This window comes from Loxodonta africana, chromosome 6, assembly GCF_030014295.1.
Source record: "Loxodonta africana isolate mLoxAfr1 chromosome 6, mLoxAfr1.hap2, whole genome shotgun sequence".
Classification (NCBI taxonomy): Eukaryota; Metazoa; Chordata; class Mammalia; order Proboscidea; family Elephantidae; genus Loxodonta; species Loxodonta africana.
In genome coordinates this window covers 91,134,018-91,150,116 of record NC_087347.1, presented here as the reverse complement: position 1 = coordinate 91,150,116, position 16,099 = coordinate 91,134,018, and the positions used below count along the sequence as shown (strand labels likewise).

The 16,099-nt window shown below is 42.9% G+C and overlaps 1 protein-coding gene across 5 annotated transcripts in view; it reads left to right on the top strand.

The window, feature by feature from the left end:
• Positions 1-11,811: 11,811 nt before the first annotated feature.
• The window catches only part of GPD2 (glycerol-3-phosphate dehydrogenase 2), a 181,685-nt gene continuing 177,397 nt past the window's right edge, over positions 11,812-16,099 (top strand). For 2 of the 5 annotated variants that reach the window (XM_064287123.1, XM_064287127.1), the window contains exon 1: positions 12,500-12,638. The gene's annotated coding sequence lies outside the window, so the exon portion shown is untranslated. Of the gene's footprint in view, positions 11,925-12,499; positions 12,639-12,731; positions 13,207-16,099 lie in introns of those variants that run through there. The other 3 variants (XM_064287125.1, XM_064287126.1, XM_064287124.1) reach the window with 3 other exon arrangements.

Below are 16,099 nucleotides of genomic sequence, written 5' to 3'. Positions count from 1 at the left end.
CTTAGTCCCATAATCATGCTTAGTAAGGAGAAGGACATCATGCTTGGTAAAATAGAGTCAGTAAAAAAGAGGAAGACCCTTGGCGAGATGGATTGACACAGTGGCTGCAACAAAGGGCTCAAACAAAGCAAGGATTGTGAGGATGGCGTGAGACCGGGCAGTGTTTTGTCCTGTTGTACATAGGGTTGCCATGAGTTGGAGTCGACTTGAAGGCATCTAACAACAACAACAATCTTTAAGGAAGCAGACTGTCACATCTTTCTTCCGAGGAGTGGATGGTGAGTTTGAACCACAGACCTTTTGGTTAGCAGCTGAGCACTTAACCTCTGTGCCACCAGGGCTCCTTAACTAGATACCTATGCATAAAAAACCACCCATTGCATAGACATTTATGTTTTTGCTGAACCGACTTAAAGCATGGGTATGTTACTTCATCCCTAAATACTTTAGCAGGCATTTCTTAAAAATGTTATGTAGGACAGTTTCCTGCATAATTGCAATAGTATTATCACACTGAAAAAAAAAAAATCAGTCGTAATTCTGTAAAGTCACATTTACTCAATCTATATTTAAATTTCCCCGTGTCTCCAAAATGTCTTTTAATTTGTTTTCTTTTGAAACCAAAGAGCCAATTAAAGCACAGGCATTGCCTTTGGTTATGTCACATAAGTCACTTTTACTCTAAATGTGGCTCTCCACCTCCTGCCCCCTTTTCTTTTCTTCTATGACATTGTCTTGTTGAAGAGAAGGGGCCAGTTGTTCTGTGGACTAGAATTTAGATCTAGAGGTTAGATTAATTCAGGTTAAATATCTTGGGTAAAAAGGATTCAGAGGCGATGCTCTACCCTTTGCGTAGTATCAAGTAAGGAAGTACATAATGTCTGATTATTCCCAACTGGCAAAGTAAAGTCGGACTATGAGGCTAAGGTGGTGGACCAATTCCTTTAGACGTGGCATGCGCTCTCCTGTTTGCCACAGACACTGCCCCCCCACTGCTCCCAAAGCTTCTTATTTGCCTTACATCCAGCTCGATTAACTCGTTTTGCCTTGTCCAGGAAGCATATGTGAACCTTGGCCTAAAGTACACCAGGTGTGACAATCTGGAGTGTGTGATAGTAACACATTATCCACTGTATTCCTGGCACAACATATACTCGTTGAATGACTTAAACACCGGAATTAGAAACACCTGAACGAAAGTAGGACTTGAGAAGAATTTGGGGAATTTATGCTCCTGAACTACATGGGGTTCATAGAAGCCTCATGCCCTTATATATGTAGAGTGGATTGAAGAGGCTGCTGACCCCCAGGAATGGTTCTTTATTTGAACTGGACAGAAATTTACAATTCTACTGGAGAAATCAGAACAAGGAAGAATAATGAATTAAAAATTCTGTGGAAGCCAAGGGGTTTGGTTAACCTGGACCTCACGTTTGTGATGAGCCCCGATGTAGGTTGGGTTCTCTGAAAGCAGAGACTGAGACAGAGTTGGAAGTGCAGGATATGTATTAGGGGTTAATACCTATGAGGACTCCCTGGGTGGTGCAAACAGTTAACGCACTCGATGGCTAACCAAAAAGCTGGAGGCCTGAGTCTATGCAGAGGCTCCATGGAAGAAAGTCCTCGTGATCTACTTCCAAAAAATTAGCCATTGCAAGCCCTATGGAGCACAGTTCTACTCTGACACACATGGCGTCTCCATGAGTTGGAATTGACAACAATATCTGATTTTTAATACTTGTGAAAGGAAGAGCGAAGAAGTAGGATGGGGCAGAGGAAGAAGTGGAATTGTGATGCAGTCCTGAGAAAGCCTCAGCCAACTCATGAGGGAGTTCTGGAGCATAACAGCCTCTCAGTTATCTCTCAGTTATCAAGCTGAGCCTTTATACCTGTGCTTTACTCAATCAGGAGTACAGGGGTTAAGAACTCAGCTGCTAGCCAAAAGGACAGTAGTTCCAACCCACCAACCACAGCAAGGGAGAAAGATGTGACACTTTGCTTCTGTAAAGATTTACAGCCTTGGAGACCCCAGAGGGCAGGTCTATTTTGTCTTATAGGGTCCCTATGAGTCGGAATCCACTCAACGGCCTTGGGTCTTTTGGTCTCACACATTCACAGACTAAGATCCAGTCCAGGAAAGAAATGACCTTGAGTGAGGTGACTCTCTGGAGTAGAGGTAAATTCTGATGCAGCTGGAAGCTTGAAGTCACCTCCTGAAGATGCTCCCAGCAGCTGGAGAAATAAGTCTTGCTTGAAAGGGAATCTGAGTGGTACAGCTCTGGGTCCACCAAAGATCCCCAATTTAAAATTTTGCTGTTCTCTCTAACTGAGGAGTTACTAAAATATTCCTTGTGGTAAGCATTAAATAGCTAATTGCAGACATTCAGGTTATAATATAGCTTTTTAAATGTTATTTTGGCTACCGACTTCTCTGACAGGGATCACAATAGATGGTCCTGGAAAGAGCTGGAGGAAAATGTAGAACAAAATTCTACCTCACACACACACACACACACACACACACACACACACACACACACACCAAAAAACCCAGACATACTGGTCTGACAGAGACTGGAGAAACCCCAAGGGCATGGTTCCTGAACACTCTTTTAGCTCAGTAGTGAAGTCACTCTTGAGGTTTACCCTTCAGCCAAAGATTAAACAGGCTCATAAACAAAACAAAATGAGATTAAATGGGCACCAGCCCAGGGGTAAGGACAAGAAAGCAGGAAGGGACAGGAAAACTGGTAATGGGGAAACCAAGGTCAAGAAGGAGAGAGTGTTGACATGTCATGGAGTTGGCAACCAATATCACAAAACAGCATGTGTATTAATTGTTTAATAAGAAACTAGTTTGCTCTGTAAACCTTTCTCTAAAGTACAATAAAAATATTTTTAAAAATCTTATTTTGTCATTTCTTTGTTTATTAGGAAGCTCAAAAAAAAAAAAAAAGCAATCTGGGCCTCTCTCAAATTTTACGAGGCTTAGTATTGCTTGAATGTCCCACAGCGTAGAGAATTGAGCACATGTACATGGCTGCAAATTGCTTTGTTTACAAACAAAAAATGTTCCACAAACGTCAGTGATGTATTGAAGGTCTAACTCGACAAAGATATGCATAACCAGATCAGGTCCTAAAAGACACATAGAAATATAACCTAGCTGGTATAACTTAACTAGTGTTGGCATTAGTACAAAACTGAAATAAACAGAAGAAGCTGTATTAGTTCCCTATTGCTGCTGTAACAAATTCTCACAAGCTTGGTAGCTTAAAGCAATAGAAATTTATTTTCTCATAGTCCTGAAGCCCAGAAGTCAAAATTCCGTCTTACTGGGCTGAAAGATGTCCACAGTGCTATGCTCCCTCCAGAGGCTTTAGTGAAGAATCCATTCCTTACTTCTTCCAGCTTCTAGTGGTTGCTAGTGTTTCTTGGCTCGTGATGGCAGCACTCCCATCTCTGCATCCTTGGTTTGTGTGCAGTCTCCCTCTTAACTTCTCTTTTATAAGAACATATTTGGTTGCATTTAGGGACACCTGGATAAGCCAGGATAATCTCTTCATCTAAAGATCTTTGATTTGCAAAGTCTCTTTTTTTGCCATATAAGGTAATATTCACAGTCTTGTTGTTTTCTAGGGCTGCCATAACAAATGCCACAAAGTAGGTGGCTTTGAAGAGCAGACATTTATTATCTCACAGGTATGCAGGCTAGAAGTCCAAATTTAGGGTGTTGGGAGGGCTATACTCTCCCTGTCAACTCTAGGAGAAGATCCTTCCTTTTCTCTTTCAGCTTCTGAATATTTTGTGGTGTTCCTTGGCTTGTAGTTGCATCCTCACATGGTGTCATTTCCCTGTGTGTGCGACTGTCTCCTCATGTCTGTCCTCCTCCTTTTTATGACACCACTCAAGAGGGATTAGAACTAGGAGCCACCCTACTCTGGTATGATGTAACTGATAGCTTCAAAAAAAGATCTTATTTCCCAAAACAAGGTCACATTCACAGGTACAGTGCTTGGACTTCAACATATCTTTTTTGGGGACACAATTTAATCCATAACATACAGGTTCGAGAGATTAGGGTGTGACTATCTTTTGAGGGGCCATTATTCAGTCTACCATAGAAGCTTCTAAGTCTTTGTTTAGATCTCGTTAGCCTGGGAACGATGCGTTTTTTACCTAGCCTTGTTCCTAGAGCAGGAACATAAATTGTGTCTTGCGTGAGCATAATGGTGGAAGAGCTAGAACTTCACCCTGCAGCACTTTGAGGCCCACTTTAGGAAGGCCATCTTTGAGCGGGGAGAGCTTTTGTCCAATTTCAAAAATACAAGAGAACCAGGTTGGGAATGAAGAGTACATGGTCAGGAAAAATTGCTTACTCCATATTTGACAACTGAAAGAAACTTTTCAGAACACACATTATTCCACATTTACTAGAAAAAAATTTTTTTAGATGCCCTGATGCCAGTTCTGTAGCTTATTATCATAGGTCACGCTGTCTCAGAAACTTGGCCAGGGTTGAAGAGTTAGGCAGGAAGGGAAGAGGATTATCTATTTACAGTGTGGTCTAGAGAATTTCAATAGACTTTCATTAAATTATAAAATTTCCCCTTGATGGGTGTTGTATTACACCATCCTCTCCTTCTATTTACATCCCCTTTCTATTTTTTAAAGAGCTATTCCGAAAATGAACTTCAATTTGTAACCTGAGGATAACAGAACAAATACTCTCTGCTTTCTTGTCTTTCATTTTTAGGCTTTGCACCATGATTTTGCTGAGAGGGGAGGAATGAAGGAGATTTGCCTTTGAGGCCAAGGTGCTTGCTGAGGGGAACAGCACCTGTTACTCTCTGGCTTATGCTCCCTATGTGGAAGTGCTTTCCTCTTGGCCTGGCAGAATTTAGGTCAATGCTTCCATGTTTCAAGGCTGCAGGATGAAGAGATAACATTCTGATTTTAAAAACAATCAGGTACAAATCTTTTGCTATTAAGTTGTTCTATTTGTCCTGATCAGATTCATTCTTTTTCTTTTTTTTAATTGTACTGTAGATGAAGTTTTACAGAGCAAACTAGTTTCTTATTAAACAATTAATACACATACTGTTTTGTGACATTGGTTGTTAACCCCATGACATGCCAACTCTCTCCCCTTCTGTACCTTGGGTTCCCCATTACCAGTTTTCCTGTCCCCTCCTGCTTTCTTGTCCTGGCCCCTGGGCTGGTGTGCCCATTTAGTCTTACTTTGTTTTTTGGGGCCTGTCTAACCTTTTTTTTTAACCTTTCGCTAAAGGGTGAACCTCAGGAGTGACTTCATTACTGAGCTATAAAGGTGCCTGGTTTTTTTTTTTTTAATCACATTATAACATTCCAAACAGTGGTCAACTTTATTTTAAGTGCTTGATGCTGAGGTTTAAACCATCTCTAGGTTATATAACAAGTACGCAGATGTGGAAATGAACAAACCTCCAGTTTCTTGGCCTGTTTACCCTTGGCTCAGTCATGCTTTTCACTGGCATGATAACCAGCTTTACTCTAAGGAACCCAGTTCTTCTTTTTTGTTTCAGCTCCCACATCAGAACCTAATATGTATTCATATTCTCTGCAGGAGTTTCTGGGACATTTCTGCTTACTCACAACCTTTCTACTGCTACTGAATGGGAGGCTAGGTTCCAGAGGCAACATTAATCAATTTACATCACCAGCATTGGCCACAGTTTGTTTTTAGTGTTGCCCTATCCTAGGAACAAAGTGAATTGCTGCCTAACACAGGCGTGCACATTTCCTTTATTCTTACGAACTTTAAATTTCAGGAAGGTTCTGGCCCTACTTTGTTCCGGTACTTTAAAATTTTATTTTAAAAATACTTTCCCAGATTCTTACAAAGCAGAAATAAAACTGAAAGTACCCATTTAAAAAATATATTTAGTGTTTTTATTTCATCTTTTCAAGGCTCATATATTTTCCACCTGCTTCTTGGCTAACTCTTTGAGAATCCCTGATGTGGGAAGATCTTCTGCTGAATATTTTTAGATGCCTGAAACTCGGCTTTTAAGAATTCGATTAACAAGTAGGTGGGGGGCTACTAGATGAGCTAGCTGTTCTAATCTTATGACCCCAAAATAACAGATCCAGCCCTGTTCAAGGATTTGTTTTAGGGTTTTCCCAGACAGCGTTGTTAATCTTTTAAAAACTGTATGTGAGTTTTTTCTGTGTAAGTAGTAATTAAACCTGTAGTCTTTGTTTAACTTTTTAACTCCTTAGTGTTTGCAACTTTTGCTGTCAGTGGGTAAGATTATATGTGCATACAATGCTTCTTAAATATCTCACCGAAAGCAAAAGGATATAACGGAAGATATGTATGAACATGCCTGTCAACCAGAGCTCAGAACAAAAAGCACTTTGCAGGATACTGGACCAAGAATGCCTGGGGTTTCATGAAAGAATGTAGACATTACTGATACTTTCATCGATAGCCTGGATGCCAGGTATTTTACATATATTAACCCATCCAATCCCAGTTCTGCCATCTGCTTAGCTGTGTAATCTTGGTCGTTATTACTTAACTGCTCTGTACCTCAATTACCCCATTTGTAAAAAAACAGAATAAAAAACAAAACAACAACCATAGGGTTTTTCTGAGTATTAAACAGTATGTGTGTTTTGTTAAGACCAGTACCTGGCACAGAGTAAATACTATGTGAAAGTTAGCTCTTAACATCCCTCACTGAGGAGGAAACAGGTTCTGTGAGGTTAGAGAAGCAAGCTGAGGTTAATTAACTCATAAAAGCCAAAAAAATCCCTTGCCCTTGAGCCGATTCCAACTCATAGCAACACTATAGGACAGAGTAGAATTGCCCCATAGGGTTTCCAAGGAGTGGTTGGCGGGTTTGAACTTCCAACGTTTTGGTTAGCAGCCTGAGCTCTTAACCACTGTGCTACCAGGGCTCCAATTAACTTATAAAAGGATGAATTTGAAGACTCTGCACTGTTCCCCAGGTCTGTCTCCTGTGGAACTGCTGGGAGGGTTCAAGCTGCTAAAGGTTCAGGTCATAGCCAAATGCTTATTTGTTGCGTTGGAGCACCAGAGGTTCCTTGGGAGAAAGACCTGGTGGTCTGCTCCTGTAAAGATTACGGCTTAGAAAACCCTATGGGACAGGTTTACTCTGTCACACGGGGTTGCTATGAGTCAAAATGGACTCAACAGAACCCAACAACGACAACAGCAGCACCGTTCTTTAGACCAGTTTCTCATTTTAGTCTTGGTGCTATCTTTAGCTAACTCTGTAACCTTAGGCAAATCACTTTATACTTTTGGGCCTTGGTTTCCTCACTTGCAAAGCGAAGGAGTTGGGAGGATTGATGATGCTTATGATCTCTTTTAGTTCTAGTATTCCATAAGTTTTACGATGAGCTTTGGTGATCAATGAATATTTCCTACAGAGAAAATGTGTTCCTTGCTAGAAATAGGTAGCGACTAAAGGGGTTGGTTGGCTCTGGGTACGTGGTGGATTGTCATTAAAGGTATATGGAAGCATCACCAATGAAAAGTTCTCTCATGCAGGGGGAAGGTCACTGTCAACAGCTGGGTTTAAGATGTCACGGTAGCGAGTAGCCTACTCTCTAGACTTGGGAAGGGAAGAATTTCTTTCTCATTTTGAGACACTTGAATATAGCCAATAACCTAAATTCACCTGAAAACACTATAAAAGTATGATAAATTAATAGTGGACAAACTTGGGCTTTGGTAAGACAGGGATAAATGAAAAGCCTAAAGCTTGTCAGACATTCGTAGATATGTAGGACTGACAAGCATCACTGTCCAAAAGTTTTCTTAGGCACACAGGAAAAGAGTTAGGTGGCACCAGAGTTATTTGACACCCTCAATCTGAAAGACAGTAAACATTGTTTCATTCCAAGTGCTGAGTCATGCTTATGACTAGGAGAAACACTTAAGACTCTAATTTCCCTGAAGCCCTGGTCCTCAGTAGATTGCCTTTTGCTGAAATTATTGCTCCATGTTTTTAAATTTGGTTTTGTTAAGTGCTTCCTCTCCCACAGCCCTTGTTAGTCCTCAGTCTATTTGTTTGGTTTTAATTCCATGAACAAAACGAGGCAGTACCAAGTGTATGTGTGTGAAGAGGAGGTTTTATATATTCATTTTGTGGCTCTGGTGTAATACAGGTGGCCCCTGATTTACCACCAGCTTCTGTTCTGACGACGCTGTCGTGTCGGTTCTGATGTAAGTCGACTACTTCGTTTCATTTTTTAATTTTCATTATTATTGCCTTTTAGTAGTAGTATCTTTATAAATCCAATTTGTATTTGTTTTGGGGGGTTGGGAACGTTACCTATAAACACCTGTGAGTGAACATCTGAGAATGATAATATCAGCAAATTACGCTCTGTACCACTGTATGTGGTACAGGATGTATAGGAATAAGAGACCAGCCTTAAGTGCAGTTCCTGGTAACTTGAATACATTGTAAGTCACGGACTACCTGTACCTAATTCTGAAAAGCAGTCCTAAATTAATGATTATTCTCCCTCTCCCCACAAAATTATCTTAACAATGAAGAAGAATTGCTTAGACATATGGGAAACTGTGCTCGTATTAAATACCCCAGAACAAGGGGATACCATATGGTTTAAAATCAGAATAGGCATGTGTCAGGGTTGTATCCTTTCACTATACTTTCATCTTTTAATCGATATGCTGAGCAAATAATCCAAGAAGCTGGACTATATGAAGAAGAACATGGCATCAGGGTTGGAGGAAGACTGATTAACAACCTGCAATATGGAAATGACACAACCTTGCTTGCTGAAAGTGAAGAGGACCTGCAGCATTTACTGATGAAGATCCAAAACTATAGCCTTCGGTATGGATTGTACCTCAACATAAAGAAAACAAAAATCCTCACAACTGGACCAGTAAGCAACATCATGATAAATGGAGAAAGTATTGAAGTTGTCAAGGATTTCATTTTAATAGGATCCATAATCAATGCCCATGGAAGCAGCAGTCAAGAAATCAAAAGATGTATTGCATCGGGCAAATCTTTTGAAAAAGACCTTTTTAAAGTGTTAAAAAACAAAGACGTCACTTCGAGAACTAAGGTGCGCCCGATCCAAACCACAGTATTTTCAAAAAAAAAAAAATTTTTTTTTCATATGTAGATGAAAGCTGGATAATGAATAAGGATGACTGAAGAATTGATGCATTTGAATTATGGTGTTCGTGAAGAATACTGAATATAGCATGGACTGACATAAGAATGAACAAATTTGTTTTGGAAGAAGTACAGCCAGAATGCTTCTTAGAAGCAAGGGTGGCGAGAATTTGTCTCATGCACTTTGGGCATATAATTACGAGGGACCAGTTCTACTTTGTCATATAGGGTAGCTATGAGTTGGAATTGACTCGACGGCAATGGGTTGGTTTTGTTATTAGTTATCTAGCGCTGATGTAATTAGAAATATTACAAATGGGTGGCTATAATAAACAGAAATTTATTTTCTCATAGTTTAGGAAGCTAAAGTCTGAATTCATTGCTCTGGCTCTAGGGGAAGGCTCTCTCTGTCTGCTTTGGGGGCATATCCTTGTCTCAATTTCTCTAGCCCCAGCATCTCTGTTCCTTGGTGATCGTCACATGCCATCTATCTTTCCCCTGTTTGTGCTTGCTTGTCACTGTGTCTGATCTGCTCATTTTATATCTCACCAGTAACTAGGCTTAAGGATTAGGTTTAAGACACATCCTACACTGATATGGCATCATTAGCACGACAAAGTAAACTCTATTTCCAAATGAAATTAAATCCACGGCTATAGGGGTTAGGATTCCAACACATATTTGGGGGCAGGGGCACACAATTCAATCCCTAACAACCACTTTTACCTTGAACAAAAGTAGATGTCTAATTTGTGGCCCGAATAGTTACAGGTCAGCAATGTTTTTATCCAGGAAGTAACTATTTTACAACAATTTCTTATTTTATTCTATTCAAGGCAATAGTTGAGATTAGATGTGTATACGGAGGGTGGGGAGACAGAGGATGGAAGTAGGGATTTTGAAAAAGATTCAGAGCAAACCATAGGCTGATCATGCTAGCTTCCTTATCTTACCCTGTCTCCAACCACAAACAATTCTTTTTTCTGTGTCCTTCCTGAATTCACCACATGTTTGTCATTGTTCCGCTTCCCTTTGGTTGCATACAGCCCCAACTTTGGCAAGTGGAATTGTATCCAATGCTTCTGACTTTTCCTTCTCAAGATGTGGGAGTCCCATGACCCATTCCATCAGGGTGTGAACTGGGCTAGACCATCACAGATGGCCATGGATGAGAGCTAAGTCCTGCTGGCTTCTTAGCCAGCAAGATAACTAGGACTTGTGGGGAAAAGAAATGACAGAGAAAATAGGGCCTGGAACAAATTGTTCACATAAGTACACATTATTGATTCAAATCAATAAACATGTATCAAACATATATTATGTTACAGACATGGTGCTAGGTGCTAGAATACAAAAGTGAGTAATGGGTGATCTCCCTTTTCTAAGCACTGAACTGTTCTGGGAAACCCTGGTGGTGTAGTGGTTAAGTGCTATGGAGGCTAACCAAGAGGTCAGTAGTTTGGATCCACCAGGTGCTTCTTGGAAACTCTATGGGGCAGTTCTACTCTGTGTCCGACTCGACGGCAGTGGGTTTTGATTGGAACTGTTCTGGGATAATTAGTGGGGCAGAACTCTGATTCAACCAGATTTTTATCTTACAGATATTAGGGATTTGGAAAAAATGTGAAAACCATTGGTCTATTGTACGGGTTCTCAACCTCGGCTACACTTAGAATCTCTGGGGTTGCTTTTTAACAGTGGTTCTCAAATTTTAGTGTGTATCAGAATCACGTTAAGGGCTTTTTTACTTCAGATAATTCTGCCTGACTTCAGTTTATGAATCAGGTAGTCTGGAGTCACCTTGGAGAAGCTGCATTTGTATCAAATTCTCAGGTGATATGCTGCTGACACCCATAGTCTTTGAGACACACGGTCTTAAAATACTAGAAGGATTTTCAGACCCTTCATTGGAGACTGATTGAATTGGTCTGGAGATGGGAAGCTGGCGTTGATAATTTTTAATACTCCTGAGTGATTCTAACGTGTATCCGGAGAATACTCTGTGGAGAATCACGGTGCTATTGGATAGACCGATGGCTGGTTTCCTGGAGTTACTATGAATTTGGGACCCAACGAATCCCAAAGGATGTACAAATTCCTCCGGGTGAATTACAGGGCTTCTGTGGTATTTGAAGAAATGAAATAAGTGACTTAATAAAGAATTGGCTCAAAGAACAAAACAATGCGATTTTGCTTCAAACTAATTTGGCTGTCTTCCTTTGGAAGGCCTTTCCGACCACCCATGAGGTATTTTCCAATATCACAGTAAAACCAAAAAAATAAACCCAACTCCGTTGCCGTGGAGTCGAAAGGTTATTTTTACAGCATTCTAAGGTCGTAAAGAAGTGGGGTCTGTTGGAAGGCCATCTGTGCCCTCCTTGGGCCCACTTGGTCTCGCCTAGCACCTGTAATTCCAACAAGTGAGCTGGGCATGCTCAGTGGGCAGGGTCGGTTTGGAGGGGTGCACCAGGAAGCCTGCTGCTCTGCTGCCAGGGCTCTCCGCCTCCCCCCACCCACCCCCGGTGCTAGGGCTTGGTCTTCGCGGCGGGTCCTCGCGCTGACATTCAGACGGGGGGTCAGGAGGCCGAGCTCGCCTCCAGAGCGCGGGGAAGCCCGGCGAGGGCTTTGGGTTCTGACGGCCGGGCCCCAGGGGTCCGCCGGTCTCTCAGATGTGTTTGTAGGCCCAGGGAAGCCTGCCTGTTGGGAGTGCCGAGTAGAGGAAGCCAGATCCGGGGGCGGGCGACAAGAGATCAGGTAAGCCGGACCCGCCGGCGTGGAGCCCGGCGAGTGTCAGTGTCTTCTGTCTCCAGGCCAGATGGCGAGGCGGCCCGCGTGGGGGAGGGCAGAAGAAAGCAGCCCAGGCACCGTCCTCCTCCCGGCCTAGCCCAGCAGAGGCTTCCCTGCTAGCCGCCAGGCTTGCGAGGCGGGGCCGAGGGTCTGGAGCCCGCCACCGCGAAGGCGTAGAGCAGGAGCCGCCGCCTGGGGCGAGGGCCGTAGCATCCGCCGCGCCGCGCGCGGCCCCAGCCGGCGGGACCCGTGCTCCTGTGCAGTCCTGTTCATTGGGCGGCGGCGACCTCGCTCGCTCACCGCCCGCGGGTTCGCAAGCCTCCCCGCCCTGGGCTCCCGCCGCCACTTCCGCATTTCCCTGCTGGGCCGGAGGAGCCTGGGCCCCAGGCGTCCGGCCTGGATGTGTTTGTCGGCCCCGCCACCAGGGTCTGTCCCTCGGGAGGGGGTTGGGCGAGGAGGAGGAGGAGGGGGAGGAGGAAGTGGCCGGGGAGGCGGAGGCGCGGCCGCGCGGGCTGTGTCGGATTACACTTGCTCTGCCTGCCTCGCGGTGACATCCGCGCGCGCCTCGCCGCGAGTACCTGGGCCGAGTCTCTCATTCGGGGGGAGGCAGAGGCTCCGCCCTGGCTGGAGGAACTGGGTGCCCCTGGTCTCTGTTCCCTCGCGCGAGAGGATCAATCTCAGGTGTGTGCTGTGCTTCCTGGGAACCCCCCCCCCCACCCCGGCCCCTAGAGTGCAGGGGAAAGTGGTTCCTTCTGACCCTGGCGAATCTTCGAGGGCTCCGGTGTTGGGGTGGGTGGTGGCGGGAAAATGGGAAAAAATTTATAATTCCTCCTCACCAACAGAAGATGGGATAGTTCTTTTCTAGGGTGTAACAGTTTACACTCTTTATTTTCGGGGCGGGGGCGGGGTGTGCATTTATCTCATTAGTAAAGTGGAGGACTTCGGGCGAGGATGGCAGGTAATTGAAAGTTTACTGCAAACTTTTTGCTCGTAGATGTACCTCGTCTGATAAGAAGGTTTGCTGCTTGTTTCCGAAGCAAGGGTGGGAAAGATTCTAGAAGGCAGCTGGAGCCAGACAGGCCTGGAAGGAAATAGAAGGTGTACACTGATGAACTTAAAACAGCCCCCATTCCTCATGGAGTAATTTCAAGGAGCAGATACAGATTTGCAAAGGGTGCTTTGGCCGGAAAGTGCTAGCCTGCTGAATGAAGTGAAGGCCCTCAGCAAATGGTTTCTAGGCTTTCACCAGGTACAGAGGCGCTTGCACGCCCTTGACAGTTTTCCTCACGAGTTCCAAAGTAATTTACAAGCATACTCACACAGTCTTAGTGACATGGGCCAACCCCAATTATGCAACACATTATAAATATATAAGGTGAAAAAATCTTAAATATATAATAGGAGGCAATTAAAAAATTGGCCATAAAAAAACTTCTTGCCAACAGGTAATTTAGGTAAATCGTATGAGTAAGTGAGGGAAGGAAGCTGGTAAATTATGCTGTCTTTATTGCTGAAAACAAAACTGTTAGCATTTGTATATGTTCCAAGTTTAAGAGACAGTAAAGTTTCTTTTTGGAGTGCGGTGGGCAGTGGCACCTGTTACACTGGGGCCAGGCACTTTCTGGTGGCTACTGACCACTCTAGTTTCTGAGTTGTAAAGTTTTTACTGGTCGGTCTCTGAGAGTGAGATACCATTGCCCAACGGATGTCATGTGATGCCGTTGTTGAAACCCCCCTGCATTTGTCATAGGGGCATTATGTCATCTTACAACATTTCCTTGATTTTGCAAATCAGCTCTTCAAATAGATTAGTGAACTCAGCAATAGAGTAGTGAACAATGGACAAAAGATGAAATTTTGGGTTTGCTAACCTTGTTGAAACTGTTCTGATATCTCACATAGGCCCTTTATAGAGAAATTCTGAGCAGTGGTTCATGAGAGGGCACCACACAAACCCAAAACCAAACCCATTAGTGTCAAGTCAATTCCAACTCACAGGGACCCTACAGGACAGAATAGAACTGCCGCATAGTGTTTACAGGGAGTGGCGGGTGGATTCGAACTGCCAACTGCAACACCAGGGCTCCAACTGTCAGTGGGTTTTACCACTCCGGTTAGTTTTTGTGAAGTTCCTGGGTGCTGCAAATGGTTAATGTGTTTAGCTGCTAAATGAGAGGTTGAAGCTTCAGGTCCATCCAGAGGTGCCTCCAAAGAAAGGCTTGGCAGTCTACTTCCAAAAAATCAGCCGTTGAAAACCCTGCGGAGCAATAGGTGGGGTTGCCATGAGTTGGAGTCCATGGCAATTGGTTAGTTTTTGCAGCCATTTATCTCATTATATATATTTAGAAATATTATCATTTTGCATAAATCATAGTGGTAAACTATAACTCTGAAAATATCCTGTTTGGTTATTAGTTTCCTGTCTTTTCATCACTGGAATGTAAGTTCTGTGAGAGTAGGGCTTGGTTTGTCTTGCATTGTTTTGTGTCACTAATGCTTAGAGCAGTGACTAGCTTGTAGTAAAAACAAAAAAACCCATTGCAATCGAGTCAATTCAGGTTCAAAGTGTCCCTATAGGACAGAGTAGAACTGTCCCATAGGGTTCCCAGGGAGTGGCTGATGGATTTGAACTGCTGACCCTTTGGTAATCCTCTGAGCTCTTAACCACTGAGCCACCAGGCTCAGGCTTATAATAAGCACCTTTCTCAATAAGTGACTGAACCGTGGGGCAAACTCTGGTTGAGTGTAGTAGGGCAAAACAAAGACTTTGGCCCTGGGTGGAGATGTCTCAGTCTTCATATTACAGATATGTGGCTTTAGGTAACCGATTCAAACTTACTGAGCCTCAGTTTTCTCACTGGCAAAATTATATAACATTTAAAATAGCTAGTGACATACCTGACAGGCAGTAGACTTCAAAATATTTAAGATTCCTTCCTTCTTATATTCAAAAAGAAAAATTGGGGCCAAGAATATAGTTAGCTATATAACTCATTTTGTGCACGAATTACCCAGACATTTTTCCCTTTTAATTTGGAGTATGTGTGTCATGGGGAGATTAAGTGGTTTTTAGAGAAGGGAATCAATTTCCAGGACCATTATCTGACTTCTCTTTATTTTTTAATATAATACTTTTTCCTCTTAAAAAACAAACAAACAAACCCAGTGCTGCTAAGTCCAACTCATAGTGACCCTGTAGGACAGAGTAGAACTGCCCCATAGAGTTTCCAAGGAGCGCCTGGCGGATTCAAACTGCCGACCTTTATGGTTAGCAGCTGTAGCACTTAACCATTATGCCACCAGGGTTTCCAAACAAGCAGTAGGTACAGAAAAAAAAGTATGCTTATACTACTTTTGATAGGTTTAGAGTTTGTTTGGAGTCCCTGGGTGGTACAAATGGTTAGCATGTTTGGCTGCTAACCTAAAGGTCGGAGGTTTGAGTCCACCTAGAGGTACCTCAGATGAAAAGCCTGGTGATCTACTTCTGAAAAATCAGCCATTGAAAACTCTATGAAGTGCAGTTCCACTCTGACACACACAGGATCCCTATGAGTTGGAATCGACTTGATGGCAACTGGTAGAGTTTATTTATCAAGGTAAAAAATTAGATGTAAAACAGTTGGAGACCAACATAAGATCTTAGGTAATCATGTACCTGGTGGTAGAATGTTGGCTGTAACTGTCCCGTTTATGGAAGGGCGAGATTAACATGGGCTCAGATAGTTGGAGATAGCTTCGTGGTGAATGGAATGTCAGTTGACGAACAGAGAGACCTAAAGTTTCCTGAAGATTACAGCAAAAGAAGCTCATCTTTGTTTCAAGAATGTTTCCAGTTTTGTACTTGAGTGTATTAAAGAGCCAGCGTAACATATATTTTCAAAATGAACTTTCTGTGGAAAATAGAAATGATCAGTAAAATTCTGTACATGAACTAAATAATACTTTTCAGCATGTCTCTGAAGTTTTAAAGCCCAAGATTGGAGTTAAAAAGTATAACTCTTCATTCTTGCCACTTTTAACACACTTCTCTGGAAACACGTCAGATGGTAAAGGAGCTCCCTGTCTGCCTTTTGCTGTATCTGCATGTCCTATGGGATATATTTTTCATCCCATGTATCAGGGGAAAATTAGTCATTAGGGTT